General features: G+C 38.4%; 1 protein-coding gene and 1 long non-coding RNA gene across 20 annotated transcripts in view; one reads left to right on the top strand and one right to left on the bottom strand.

Annotated features, from left to right (window-relative positions):
• Positions 1 to 15,531, bottom strand: part of Trpm3 (transient receptor potential cation channel subfamily M member 3) — a 539,859-nt gene that overhangs the window by 295,353 nt on the left and 228,975 nt on the right. The gene's annotated exons all lie outside the window — the stretch shown is intronic.
• LOC132647009 (uncharacterized) overlaps positions 1 to 15,531 on the top strand; it is a 36,562-nt gene that overhangs the window by 980 nt on the left and 20,051 nt on the right. Inside the window, exons 2-3 of one of the 2 annotated variants that reach the window (XR_009585314.1) lie at positions 13,559 to 13,799; positions 15,093 to 15,176. This is a non-coding gene — a long non-coding RNA (uncharacterized LOC132647009). The remainder of the gene's footprint in view (positions 1 to 13,558; positions 13,800 to 15,092; positions 15,177 to 15,531) is intronic. The other variant, XR_009585322.1, reaches the window with a different exon arrangement.

Here is a 15,531-nt window from a genome sequence, read left to right as displayed (position 1 = left end):
TACATGCAAGGACATCAAGGCCAGGAGTTGTATACAAGTATTAAAAGAAATGTTCTTTCTGCAGATCATAGCCGATGCCTCTCTGTACTTGTGGCCATTTTCAGTGTGGTAACATATTCAAATTTACCACACTGTCATGACTGAATAGAAAATTATTCAATTTGATAGTAAAAAGAAAGAAAAAAATCACCAGGCTGGCTATTACCTTGGATTTACGCGCTACCCCTAGAGATAAGCTAAGCTGACAAATCATAGTCTATTTTCTCAAGTCTCACCTTAGAAACATAAAGAAAACAAGCCAGCAAGCATAGCACGAGGTAGAAAAAGTTCCAAATGCAACGCAGTATTTATGTATTAGCAGAGATGAAGTGAGTAGTCTAAGAATTAACAGAGTACCCTACAGACATATGCAATTAGAAGTGTGAGAGAAAACTTGGATGGCCTTAGAGACAGAGATAGAAGAAGGTGGATCCTACCCTCTTGCTCTACTCAATTTCTGGGTGCCAGTGATCATCTGTCTCCTGCAGTAACCTGAGTTGCTGCAATAATAAATCCAGGAAAAGTAATAGTGAAGTTCTATGAGAAAAACAAAACAAAACAAAACAAAAACCTAAGAATACTTCTTCATAGTCCATAGGTACAGTTCCTTTGAGAGTATCTCATTTGACCCATTTGGCCTTTATAGAGGAAGAAGATGACATGACACCCAGAGAAGACATTTGACACACTCAAGGTCATAGCATTAAGCACCTAGCAAAGCCAGCGCTGGGAAGCTTGGAAGCCAGCACATTTAACATTGAAGCTGATGCACTGCGGTCACATCACAGCCACTCCTTGATGTGGAAGACGGGCTCTGCTGGCCTCTAGGACTCAGCGTTCTTATTTCTAGAGAGAGACTGAGTGTAGGAAACGTATGAGCCTGTAATTCTCTATTCTCTGAGGTACACCCAGGGCACCATTCTAGGAAGCCTTGGCTCTTAGCCATGGCTGCCCTTTTAGCTGGGAGGACCCTTGAGCCTCGGGTATTCTAAGGCTCCACTCAATGCAGTTCATCCAAGTGAATTTGACCTTCCTCATTTGTGTAGGTGTTTTCTAGGCTGACATTTAAAACATAGCATAGAAATCTCAAGTCACATGAGAACATGTATTTTCATTGATTTATCCCCCCCCCTTCGCCCTTTGTCATCAAGAATGAAGAACTTCCGGGAATTTGTGTTAGAATGTTGTTTGTAACCTCTTGTTATTCAGTGTCCAAATACAGACTCCTCTGCTTTTTTTTTTTTTTTAACAACTTATTTTGTATGATCTTTCAGTATCAAGGGCCAGTGTTCCTTTTAACTTGATTCACACTCAGAAGGAGCTCTGTAACCCACTGGTGTTTCCTTTTGGTGGAAAAAGTGTAGAAACCTTCACCAGCTTGCAAAGCAAATGCCAGATTACTCTCTGGGATGCAGTGACCTGGTGAAAGCATGCAGAACTGAATTAACCATTCATCTGAAAATGTGCTGACCTTGCACGGGGCAGTGTGTGTGTGTGTGTGTGTGTGTGTGTGTGTGTGTGTGTGAACTGGGATGGCCCCAGTATTGGGTAATGTGTGCCTGTAGCATGTGTTCAACTTGTTTCTTACGGACTCCTAAGTAGCTGCCCCAGTTTTTAGGTGAGAAGGAGGGAAAACTGGTTTTACCGCAGCTCTTCACATGTTTGTTTGTATTGTTGCACCAAGAGTAGGAGGGCATGTATATTTATCATTTAAGTGATTAAAGCTTTATAATGGCCACGACTGAGATAATTATTAACATCCTAGTATATTAGAAAACAGATGTGGGACCAACTTATAGCAGAAAGAAAGCCATGCCAAAATCATCTCAGGAGTTTGTGACAAACTCGTTATAGTCTGAGTCTGTGGATGAGCATGTCTCCAGGGCTTTAACCTCCCCCCCCCATTTCATTGTAAATATCTTTCTTTCTTACAGTAATATATCCTGATTATAGTTTCTCCTCCCTCTACTCCTTCCAGTTGCTCCCCTCTCCTCCTCCCATCACATCCACTCCCTTTCTGTCTCTTACAGGCTTCTAAAGAATAATAATAAAACAAAGTCTAATAAGATACAACAAAAACTAACACATAGCAGTTAGAGAAGACAAATGAACAGAAGGAGATTAGCCCAAGGAGAGGCAGGAAAAGAATCAGAGACCCGCTTGCTCACACACTCAGGAATTTCATAGAAACACCTAACGGGAAGCCTTAATACGTACATAGTGGACTTGGTGCAGACCCATGTAGGCCCTGTGCATGCTATCTAGTGAGTTAGTTCATCTGAGCTTTGATCATGTTGATTTAGAGGGCCTTGATTGTGTGTGTGTGTGTGTGTGTGTGTGTGTGTGTATGTCCTCCATCCCCTCTGGCCCTTATACTTTTTCTGTTTCCTCTTCTCCCGGGTCTCCTAAGTCCTGAGACAAGGGATTTGATGGAGACATACCATTTAGGTCTGAGTGTCCACTCCCTACATAGTTTCACTCCCTACATATGTTTCACTCCCTACATAGTGTCTGGCTGTGGGTTTCTGTATTTGTTCCCATCTGTCTCAGGAAGAAGATTCTCTGAGGATGACTGAGCAAGGCCCTGATCTGTGAGTAGAGCAGAATGTCATTAGGAGTAATTTTACTGCTGCTTTTATTTTTAAATAGTAATATTAGGTTTAACTTCTTAAAGAGGATGACAGATGATTCCCTAAATGCATAGAGCAGAACTTTTCCTTCTTCATTAGCATTTCTCCCAGTGGGCCAGCTTTCAAACTAGATTACTGCTGTTTGCTGACACCTTCTGATTTTGCTTCTGGTCCTCCTCATCACACACTGGCACTTGAGCTACAGTTTTTAAGATGCCTCTTTGCCTCCAGTGTCTACTCATTCAGTCCTCCATAGTACTATGAGGATGATCTTCTTCAAGTAGTTCTTCAGCTCTGGTATGACTCTCACAGTACTGTCAACCATTGTGGATGGCTGTCTTGTGTCTGTAGAGTGTTTAGTAGTACCTACAGTCCTTGTGAGAACAACTAAAATTGTGTCCAGGCATTGCTAAATTGGGGCAAAATTGTTCTAAAATGTAAAACACCTGGGGTAAATGGATTAACCCATTCTTTAAGTGTTTAAACAGTTGTCCCCAGGTATCCTACCACCCAAGTCGTCCGTTTCCAAGGCTGTACTCTCTGGCTTGTCTTCTCGTAAGCTTCTCTCTGATTCTCACTTTTCATCAAGGTCCTGAACCAACAGTGTTCACACTTCTGTACCCTTTCTTCTCCCTCTCCTCAGGCCCAAATCAACACCCTCCCATCCATATTTTTTTTTCCTAGAAAAATTTGACTTCTGCCAAGTTTAGCTCAAAAGCCACTTTTCTAAAAGTTTCCCTGTAATCTGTTCTAATTATCCTTACTCCACTGTTTACAGCACACGTTAACTTTTGCATCTATCAGGAGATTCTTTATTCAGTTTATTTTTATAGCCATTTCACCATCAGTTCTTTCTTCCTGGATCTCGAAGTCTACACCCTTATTTCTGTCCAAGGCTCTGGCACAAAGAGCCAACACAAATTCCCCTTAATAGTATCAGTATAGATGATATGATATTATTCATAAGTAATCCTAGAAATTCCACCTGGAAACTCCTACAGTCAACAAACACTTTCAGCAAAGCATCTGGTTACAAAATTTTAACTTAGAAAAATCAGTAACCCTCCTATATACAAATGACAGACTGAGACAGAAATCATGGAAGCACACCTTTTACAATAGCCTCAAATAATATAAAATATCCTGAGGTAATGCTAAACAAGTGATTGAAAGACTTGTATGATAAAAACTCTACAATACTGAAAAAAATTGAAGAAGATATCAGAAGAAGGGAAGATCTCCTATGCTCATGATTCAGGATTGAGATTGTAAAAATGGCCATTCTACCAAAAGCCATGAACAGATTTAATATAATCACAAACCAATTCATGACAAATCTGAAAAGGAAAATTTTCAGCTTCTTATAGAAACAATGACGACCACAACAAAAAAATCCCTGGATAGCTAATAAAATCCTGAATAATAAAAGAATTGCACCAAGTATCACTACCCTTGACTTCAAATTGTACTACAGAGCAATATTAATAAAAACAGCTTGGTATTGGCACAAAAACAGACATGTCGGCCAATGGATCCAAACTGAACACCAAAGGTAAGGAAGAGAAGGCCCGAGTTATAATAAAATTAGATACAATAGAAGACATTTTAACAGACAACAGTGAAATTCCAAAAGTTATAAAGACATGCCTTCAAACACCATATTTTCCTTAATTGGAAAGTCTAAAAGATATAGATGAATTTCTAAATTTCTATGACTTACCAAATTCAAACTATTATTAAATAAATAAACAAATTCACAACTACCAATGGGATCAAAACAGGAATAAAAAGTGTCCCAAATAAAAAATAGCCCAGGACTCGGTAGATTCACTGCAGACTTCTATCAGACCTTCAAATCAGAACTAACATTGATACTACAGAAATTATTCCATAACCTAGACAATAAAGATCTTGTTGCTAGAGCAATAATATAAGAAAGCTTCTAAACTAGTGGTTCTTAACCTGTGGGTCATGACACCTTAGGTGCTGAATGACCCCATTTTCAGGGATCACCTAAAATCACTGGTAAACACAGATATCTACGTTACAATTCACAGCAGTAGAAAATTACAGTTATGGTGTAGCAATAAAAATAATTTAATAGTTCGTGGTCACCAAAACATGAGGAACTGTATTAAAGGAATACAACATTAGGAAGGTTGAAAACTACTGCTGTAAACTCTTCATATAGCCTGTATTACTCTGATTCTCAAATTAGATAGAAACACAATAACAAAAAAGGAAATTATAGACTGATCTTCTGAATGAACATAGATGCAAAATTCTTAATAAAATGCTGGCAAAGCAAATTCAAGGCCATACCAAAAAAAGATGATTCATCATGACTAAGTTAGCTTTATTCTAAGGATGTGCAGATGGTTCAAATACATAAATTAATGTTATAACTTAGAAAAATAGACTTGAATTCAATCTCACATGATCATCTAAGAAAAGAGCTTTGACAAAATCCAACATACCTTCATAATAAAAGTCATAGAAGGCTAGGGATGGAGAGAATATTTCTTGACATAATAAAGGCTACATATTACAAACCTATAGCTAACATTATGCTGAATAGAGAAAAACTCAAATATTCCCACTAAGATCATGAAGAGGACAAGGGTGTCCATTATTTCCATTTTATTCAATATAGTGTTTGAGGTCTTGGCTAGAAAAATAAGAGAAGAGAAGGAAATAAAAGGGTTACAAATAGAAAAACATCAAAGTATTCCTCTTTGTAGATGATATTATTTTATACATGAGAGCCTAAAGACTCCACAAAAAAAACCCTTAGAGCTGATAAGCATACTCCATAAGAGAAAAGATACAAAATTAACATATTAAAAGTAGCTCTCCTATATACTGACAGGCACATGAAAAAAATCAGGAAATCAATTCCATTTACAATAGATACAAATTCCAAAATATTTAGGAATATACTTAATAAAGGAAATGGAAGAATTCTACAATGAAAACTTTAAGATACCTGAGAAAGGAAATAAGTGTGACACTAGAAGATGGGAAGACATTCAATACTCATGAATTGGAAGAATCAATATTGTGAAACTGGCTACCCTACCAAAAGCAATTTACAGTCAATACAATTCCAATCAAATTTCCAGTTCCATTCATTGCAATTACGAAAAATACAATCTTAAAATTTATATGAAGGCAAGAAAGACAAAGGATAGCCAAAGCCTGAACAAAATGCCAAAGTCAGCAGGTTTCACCACAGCTGAATTCAAGTTATTCTTCAAAGCTATAGTAATGAAAACTGCATGGTACCAACATAAGAGCAAACATAGATCAGTAGACAAGAATAGGGGGCCTAGATAGAAGTCCACGAAACTTTATGACAAAGATGCCAAAATATATATATTGAAGAAAGACCTGCATCTTCAATAAATGATACAGGGAAGCAGTGTATCAACATTCAGAAGAATGGAACTGGATCCTTATCTCTCAATTATTTTTGTTGCTACTTTATAACTGCAATTTTGCTACTTGCATAAAACTTACCCTCAAAGGGATCAATGACATCCACTTAAGATGTCTAAAACTACAGAGGGAAAAGAGAGTAAATCTCAAGATATAGGGACAAATAGGGACATTCTAAGTAGAATTTAGAAAACATAGGAAAAATCAGCAAGTGGACTCTCATAAAACTGAAAACCTCTGTCCAGCAAAGGAAACTATTAATAAAGACACGGCCCACAGAATGGGCCTTTGCCATCTATACATCTGACAGAGTATTAGTGTCTTAAACATACAAATTATTCTAAAAAGAAAACAAACAATTCACCAAAAAATTGAACTACAAAACTAAAGAGAGTTCACAAAAGAAGAAATAGAAATGGCCAGTAGACATTTTTTAAAGTGTCCAACTTCTTTAGTCACTAGGGAGATGCAGTTTAAAATTACTTTAGATTCTACCTCAATTAGAATGGTCATGTGTAGGCTGTAGAGAAAGCCCTGAGCGAGTGAATTCCTGAGCAAGTGTGTATGGCCAACTTGGGCACAGCGAAGACAAGTCTCCAGTCTGTGTGAATTTACCTACGTTTCCCCCCATATGACATAGTCTCGAAATTAGCAAGGTCTTCTTCTCCTGGTCCAAGTAGCAGTGTTTACGGATGATTGATCAGTGTGAATGGACTCACAGCTGCATCTTCTTCCTCTGGAATGTTTATAGCCTGAGACTGCTTGCCTATGGGGGGACCTCCAACCAAGACTACCTAACAGTTCTCCCTGTGTTATGTGTAGCAACCATGCTGGGATTCCAGGTTGTTTGCAGTAGCTGGCAGTACTCCATCAGCATATGCACAGCCCATCCAAACCCCTCCACAGATGCAGTTGCATACACATAATTTAAAACAAATCCCCCAAATGTTTAAGGTATCCTGCACCTGAAAGTTAACACATAGTAGTTGCAAGATATAGAGAAAGCAAGGTGGAAATGAATTGTAAATGTTCTCCTGTCTAGACTTCAAAGTGCCAGAAGGTGAGATATAGCCTGTAATTTGATATACAGAGGGACAAGAGGCGTTTATGGTATTACTCAGCTGTGAACCCTCTGAACCAGAATTCAGAGCCTGCTGGGCAAGATGTGCACACCAATAGTGGCATGGCCCTTGGGCCATCAAGCACACACTCGCTGGATTTGAGGCCTGCTCTATTCAAGGAAACCCATGCCTGGTACTATAAGCCCATAGACACAGAAATGAACTTAGTTTCCTCACTAAATTGGCATAGCATCAAACTGCCTTCTAAATAGCTGTGTTTATAGCTATTGGAAAAATCCTACTGTCATTTTCAGGCAGAGAAGACTTTTTGCCACTAATTGTGGTGAGTTCGGATGCTCACAGATGCCTGAGAATTGAAGAATGAGTGGTGGCTGAGAGCTCATCTCCAGACCAGACATTCACTCCACCCCCTCTAAGGCTCTCTAAGGAGAACCGCTAAAGTGGGGTTGTAGTATATAAGACTGTGTGTGCATGAGAGGGAGCGGGGCCTGACTCACTGACAGAACCTACAGGAAGGAACTGTTTCAGAAGCCGTAAAAGAGTGATCCTGACTGGCTTGCACATTACGGATTATTTGGTTTGCTTCAGGACCACCTGACACACCATTCACAGCACCATCCACAGGAGGCTGAACCCTCCCACACTGATCATTAATCAAGAAAATGCTCTGCAGACTTGCCTCTAGGCCATTCTAATGGAGGCATTTTCTCAATTGAGCTTCCCTCTTTCCAGATGACTCAAGTTTGTGTCAAATTGTGACACAAAGCTTACTACCATGGGGTGTTATATGGCATTTTTGAGTACAAATAAAATTAACTTGTAGTGAAATGTATTCATCCTCTGTCTTAATGGTTTCTATTGATGGCAGAGGAAATTGCCTAAGGACAGAAATTCTTATATTCATTAAAAACACATGACTGTACTTTGCTTTTGAATGGCAATGTTTGTTTACTCTCTTAGCTTCTCATCGAATTTCAGGGTTTCACAGCTGCCCTGACACTTGCTTGGTGTCTCTGAGACTAGTGCAGGCGTTGGATCCCCTGAACACAGCCTTGTGTGTGGAATTAAGTATTAAATATTAACATTAAATGTCAGTAGATATTAAATGTATTTAATATTGTTACTTGTTATAGGTTGAATTGTTTCTCTAAATTCACACCTGAGTGCTTTGGCCTGTGACTCAAATGTGACTGTATATGCAAAAGGGCATATAGATGTAATCTAGTTACAAAGAAGTCAGTGAGAAAGAACCAGGAGAAGATGACTACTGCCTTTATCCAGAGACACATGGACTGAGACACACACCCAGCAGAGTCAGCTGTAAGAGGAAGACAAAAAGCAACCATTGGTAGTGAGTGAGCAAAGCTTCCTTGAGAGTTCTCAGGAATGATGCCTATCAACACTTAGATTTGACCTTCTACCGAGGCAACATACTTATTTGGGCCACACACACACAAATATGTCTAAACATAAGGCTACTTTCTCCAATTTCAGAGCTTTTGGAAAGCCCAGGTGATGAAAATCAAGTAGGTAGGGTTTTATCCTTGCTGCTGTTGTAATGTTTTCTGGTGAATTGCAGTAAAAGTAGGCTTCCTGTTTACTGGAATGAGAGGAGGTTGCTAGCAGCAGTCTATGTGTTTCATGAGAGTAGTTAGGCTTTTCATTTATGCTTTGTGGAGAATGTGTCTGTCCATATAAATCCTGTGTTCTCTGAGGATGAGAGTAACTGAGGATTTCAATATTTCCTCATCAAATATCAACATCAACTATCTTCTTTAACTGAAGAGAATTGTTTACTCTGTTTCGATTATTTATGGACACATGTATTCTTCTATGTTTGAAGACTTTAATTTGGGCAGAGGCAGAGCTATTGTAGAGTCCATAATGTGCTCTATCTCTGCCCATAACCGTTAGTCATATTATGAAAAATAATGTCAACAGTTGTGTAACTGCGGTATGCCAAGTGTGAATGCTCTAATTGGTCAACTGGACCAGAATGATGAGGTGCTCTTTTTTTTTTCCAAACCAATGTCACTGCTAATCTATTACAACAGTAATGAAGAGCCAAGCAGCCCAGTTCCCACGGATATCTTCAAAGCTCTACAGACTGCCACTTGAACCATTCTTTAATTGCATCTGGCACGGATTGTAGCATGCTCCATAGAACTAAGGAGGCATATTAACTGGATTTGGCTATCCCCAGGTCACTGTAAGCATGCACCTGCAACTGACTGTGCATTCAGGATTTGCTGTGTCCTACCATAACTTCTCAGCACATAGGAGGCAATGGAAAATGCAATTTTTTATGAACTATATTTACAATTTTCTTGTTTGATTACAAGGAGACAGGAGCATCTTTGGTTCTTATTTTTTAGGTGTATGTGTTTTATTCATAGAATTTCCTAGATAATAAGGTAAAATTAGAAATTATTTGATATTGTATGTCTTCTAAGGTTTTTTTTCAGGAGTGTTTATGTTTATTTATTGTAGATTTAACTTGTTAATATTTTTTGTTACTAACAGGTACATGTTTTGCTTTCAACATTTACATATTACCTTACTTCCATTGTTAATATATACTGAGTTCCACCCTCCCCCCATTTTAGTGGTGGGAGACCTGTTTCACACCCTCTTCTTGAGCCAGTAAAAATTCAATGTTGCCACCTGTATACCTTAGCTCAGTAGAGGCACAAACTCATATTGGATGCTCTTTTTAAAAAGAAGCAACCATTTTGCTTCCGAGTCTCACAAAGCCAGGGAGTGTAACATCCTTTTTGCTAACCTTTGCCTACTTCAGGTATGTAATCATGCCCATTCTAGAATAAGAAGGGCTCTGAAGTCTATTAGCACTTCTGATCAAACATGGACTGTTAAATGTTTATGGTTTTCCTGTTTCATTTCAAATATTTTCATACATTGACAATAAAACAGCAAAATCCAACAAAAAAATGTAAGCCTCAAGGACAGGATTACAGGAAAGAAGGTCTGAATGCATGAGGGATGTCTGCATGCTTTTTAGAAGCTTTGCGGTGAAGGGATGGGGGCGGTGGCAGAGCTGACTGGAGAATTTGGAAAGCTGGGTACTGGACAGAAAAGCATTGGCCAGGGCAAAACAAGCTGACCAGCTGACTCCTACACTGAGCTGCCACCAGCTAGGAACAGAGGCACCAGATAGTTTTGAAGGCTGAGAAATTGATGGAGCTGTAGTGCTAAACTCATATTGGATGCTCTTTTTAAAAAGAAGCAATCATTTTTCTTCTCAGTCTCGCAAAGCCAGGGAACTGGCCCGCTTGCACTTCTGGAGAAGACTAGGAGTTTATTCCTTTGAAAAGCTGACATTTATATCAGAGCCGCAAGGCATGGCTGAAAGAAAGGATGGGGCATGAGAATGAAACAAACAGTGAAGGGCTGGGAACTAAGTGGCGATCCTCCAGGATCCTCTCTCTGGGCTGTTTGGCCATGGCCAGTTGGGCTAAATATCTTCCCCATGATTCCTTGGTTTCCTCCCTTTCCCACCTGGAAGACCTGTTCACACAGGCACTGGATGGTTTACTCTGGAAATATTACAAAGCACCAAACAATGACCCAATTTTCTTGAATTTGGAGACCTCCTAACCACATGTTGCATATTCATGGGAAAGATCACCTGGTAATAAATACTACGTGAGAACAAAGACTTAATGATCTGCATCTTAGTATCTCATTAAGAATAAGAAAAGGTTCTTTTATGAATGATTGAAGTCAACAGAAATCAGCAGTAAACGGTACACAAAAGGGAGGGGGCAATATTGCCAGAAGACTCTGAAGGCTAAAGAACTAGGAAAGGATGATGAGAGGCTGTGACAACAAAGGACATCTCCAGAAGGAGGAGGAGTGCTAGGAATTGAAATGATAGGGCAAGAAAAAAAAAATAAAAGAAAGGAGGGAAAGAAAGGAGGAGGGAGAGAGGGAGAAAGGGAGGGAGGAAAGAGGGAAGGGTTGGAGAGAGGGATGGAGGGAAGCTAAAGCTAACAGAAGTAGTACCAGATGACAAGATGACAAGATCACTATAAAATATAAGAAGGAAAAATACAAATATATATATATATTTGTGTTTGTATATATATATTTGTATGGTTATGAATGGTTTGCTCTGTTTCGATTATTTATGGACACATGTATTCTTCTATGTTTGAAGACTTTAATTTGGGCAGAGGCAGAGCTATTGTAGAGTCCATAATGTGCTCTATCTCTGCCCATAACCGTTAGTCACATTATGAAAAATAATGTCAACAGTTGTGTAACTGCGGTATGCCAAGTGTGAATGCTCTAATTTTTATATATATATATATAAAGGAATCAAAGTAGTGAGGGTTTGGGGCTAGAAAGGGAAGGAAAGAATGAAACTTTGGTATCTGGGCTCAATACATGGGTTGTTGATAGTAGTGGTCCTGCCTGGTATGCATGAGGCCCTACATTTGATCCCTAGCATAGAAAAAAAAAATAAAGCAAAAAAAAAAAAAAAAAAAAAAAAAAAAAAACGATTCAAGGAGAAAATAGTTCCAAGATTGAAGAACATAAATTTTCAAGTTGGAGAACTGAACTGAACAAGAGCTTATTTCTATGGGTGAAGTAGACTTATGAGAAAGTATAAAATGGTATGATTTCCAAGGAAATACAGAAAAATTTCCAAGCTCTAGATTGGGAAATGGTTTCATAAGTAAAACTAAGAGTAGTGATATGTAGAATGCAAGGGAACTATCATGAAACCATGATAACTATCATGAAACCATGAGTAAGTTTTTGTTGTTGTTGGTAGTTGGTTTTTTGTTTGTTTGTTTTTGTTTGTTTGTTTGTTTTTGTGTTTTTGAGACAGGGATTCTCTGTGTATCATTGGTTGTCCTGGTCTCGCTGTGTTGACCAGGCTGGTCTTGAACTCACAGAGATCTGCCTTCCTCTGCCTCCAGCTAAGCAATTTTTTAAACAAATATGAAAAAGGACATATTTTAAAATGTAACTGCATTTTCACCCTTTCCTAGGGAGCTACTGGAAAATATATCCCATAAATGTCTAAGAGAGGACTAGGCAGCAGCCAGAGTGGAGGGGATTTGCACGAAGGCAGAAAAGCAGGCAGAGGTGGCAACTGTCTTCCAGCAGCTGTTCTACACTGGGGCAGAGAGCCAACTGGGACAGGGCCAAGGACTTTTTCAAGAAGATGTGGAAAGTGTGGAAGTATGGAGAAACATCAACACTAAAGACAACAACAAAAACTAATGCACATATAACCTGAAATATTCCTTAGAAAAGACATTTAATAGTATCATAGTTGGGCTTATCAGTGAACAAAAGTTACAAATAAATGTGGCACAAAAGACAGTTTTCTTAATCTATATTGGGAGTAAGGGGAGAGGGGAGCCTGCTGGAGAAGAAAAATTCTAAATTCTTGAAAATACTGGCATGTGAAACCTTTTTAAAGCTAAGATTTTCAAGCTGCTAGATAGAAACACAGTGCCATAAAAATATGGCAGAAGAAAGTTGGCAAAAAACAAATATGGAGTGAGGAAGCATAGAGTAGAGACTGCTTTGAGTCAAAGGCCTTTGTGTACTAGTAAGCTTTCGTGGTTCTATAATAAAACTATTTAGCATAGCCTTAAACCATTAGGCATCTTCCCATTTCCTTCTGGGCGGGTATATAAGATGAATGCCTATCACTTACTGTGGGCCACTGGGTTAGGTATCATTTCATCCAATCTTAATGAGAACTGTAGGAGGCAAGACAATTTTGTCTTCACATACCAGACAGAGAATTCTGGCTCAGAGTGCTAAAATATTGCCCAAGATGACAAAGATAGAGGGACAAATGAGAAGCAAGATCTGAGGCTTTTATTCTCAGAATGAATTGCCCACACTCTTTCTATATGTCTGTCTTGAAATTCTAAAAAGGCCATATGTGCAGATTAATTATTCATAGGTTATAAATATAGTTTTGTAGCCACAAGGGCTCTCACCCTATCAAAAATGGGATGAATTAACAGTATCCAACAACCTCTAGTGAAAGAAACCTTTATTATGGGAAGGATACCACATTATACCTTTAAATTGGTAAAAATGCACAGAAATAAGGTAATTCTCCTAGATTGACACCTCTTGTGCTTTATATTAACAGGGTCATATTCTGAATTTTGAGGTCATGTAGGAAGAGTTTCTAGAGAACAGTTTAAGATGGCTATGGGTTGAGGGTGGGGGTAGGCAGTAGAACTTCACATTCTTTAACCAAATCTTTAAAGAATGACCATAGTTCAAGTCAATTAAATTTTGGTTATTGAACTCTTTTAAAAAAAAATTTGGAGACTGAAACAAAATCCTCCATTAATACTGTTGCTTCATCAGTTTGCAGGTTTGTGTTTACTTACTAACCTCTAGCCCATTAAGAAGAAGGAGGAGGTGAAGAAAGAAAGAAAGAAAAAAAGAAAGAAAGAAGGGAGGAAGGAACAAAGAAAGAAACAAAGAAAGAAAGAAATTGTTTAAAGAATGCTGCCTGCAAGCATTTACAAGAGTCTCTCATGTTTTGGAAGGCTGAGACCACTTTTAAGAAACTATACCTGCATGTGTCTAAAGGTTTCTAATTAAAGTAGGTATTCTGATTCTAAATAAACCTGGATCTGAGAGGTAAGAGTGGTGATTGCCATGCTGGCCATAGTTTACAGTAGAATAGAAATCACTCGAAGGAAGACAAATACTATAGACTATACAAATACTATATACATATTCTGGTAGATTCTTATCTTCATATAAAGTGTCTAGGAAGGGTGTACAATTTCTATATGATCAAACATGCATGGGAACAAAATTGGGAAAACTCTTATTGCTTATGTAAAATTGTTAGACGCTACAACATGAAAAGGTATTGTGAGAGATCGCCTGCCTTCTTCTATCTGTCCTCCTTTCCCTCCCTCCCTCCCTCCCTCCCTCCCTCCCTCCCTCCCTCCCTCCCTCCCTCCCTCCCTCCCTCCTTCCTTCTTTCCTTTTCTTTTTTAGCAGTGTGGGAGAATGAGACAGGGGATTTATCTATACACAGTAGGCAAGTACTTAACCACAAAGCTACACTTCTTCAGCCGAAGATGGTATTTTAAATGGGCACAAAACACTGTGATCTACAATATAGTCTGAAAAAGCTGACAAAGATCTGTTTCTTAACAGAGAATCTCTTAAATTGGACAACCACATAATAACTGGGCGCAAATGCTGTTTAAGTTAGTAATAGTGCATTTGCTCATGAAATCATCCCCATAGCTTTTTCAGTTATTTGAAGTACATACCCGTGTTGGCAAGTTAACTTGGTGAACTCCTGCGGATAACACTATGGCCTTTGGTCAAAGAACTGGCCTTGTCACAAGGAACTTTGTCAGTTCATTCAAATACCTTGAGCTGAAGTTTTCTCATCCATAGAAATACAGTCTTCTCTGTTTCATAGGGCTTTTGGTAGGTATAAGCAAATGAAGACTATTAATGAGTATGGAATAAGTATTTTTATTAATGAGAAATAGTATTGAAATATAAATAATGAAGCTATTACTTGAGATTAAAAATAGTATAATCTGAACATCAAAATGTTTCATTTGTAACCCTCAAATGTATGGTATATCACCTTAACTTAGAGTAGCATCTTGATTACTTTGTGGTTGAAAGCACAACCTGCAGGCCAAGAAAGGTCATGCCCTGTTCTGCTAGAAACAGAACACAGTAACTCATGGAAAATGACATTTCTTTGGAGGAAAAATACCCTCACCCAAATCCCACACGTGGGCAGATTAAAGGACTAATAGTAATTAAAGATTGACATTGAGTGAATAAGATTAATATTAGAGAAGGATTACATCAAAAAAGATTTACATCAAAGGATCCTTTCTTTTTCCTCCTGTAGAAAGCCTAGCACACTGAAAGAGGTCTTATGCAAAATATCCTAAAGCCTCTCAGTGCTTTCAAAGAAGCTGAAAAATATGAAGAGGTAAGCACAAATGGATTCTACTGGAAAATGTTAGAACTCTTAATATGCTTAAGGATTTAGCCCACAGAAATGAATCAACCCTGTATTGGAATGTGAATTGAGTTATGAATATCCAGGAATTTGGGAATTCCGTTTGAAATCTGGGGATATTATGGGGGAAATTATTGGCAGAGAGCAGAGAGCATGGACAGCATGAAATGGTGCCATAAGCCATCTTATCACGCTGATGAGAGCCAGTCAGAGAGGTACCTAAACAAAGGCCCTCTTGTGTGACATGTTCAGATGAAGTGGATATGTCTACAGAATGAATATGTAGACTGTTTCATTAACAGTAAGAAATATTTTCAGTGTGGTT

The sequence above is a fragment of the Meriones unguiculatus genome, chromosome 1, assembly GCF_030254825.1.
Source record: "Meriones unguiculatus strain TT.TT164.6M chromosome 1, Bangor_MerUng_6.1, whole genome shotgun sequence".
Classification (NCBI taxonomy): domain Eukaryota; kingdom Metazoa; phylum Chordata; class Mammalia; order Rodentia; family Muridae; genus Meriones; species Meriones unguiculatus.
The sequence above is the reverse complement of the archived record's forward strand: the minus strand, read 5'-3'. Positions and strand labels throughout refer to the sequence as shown.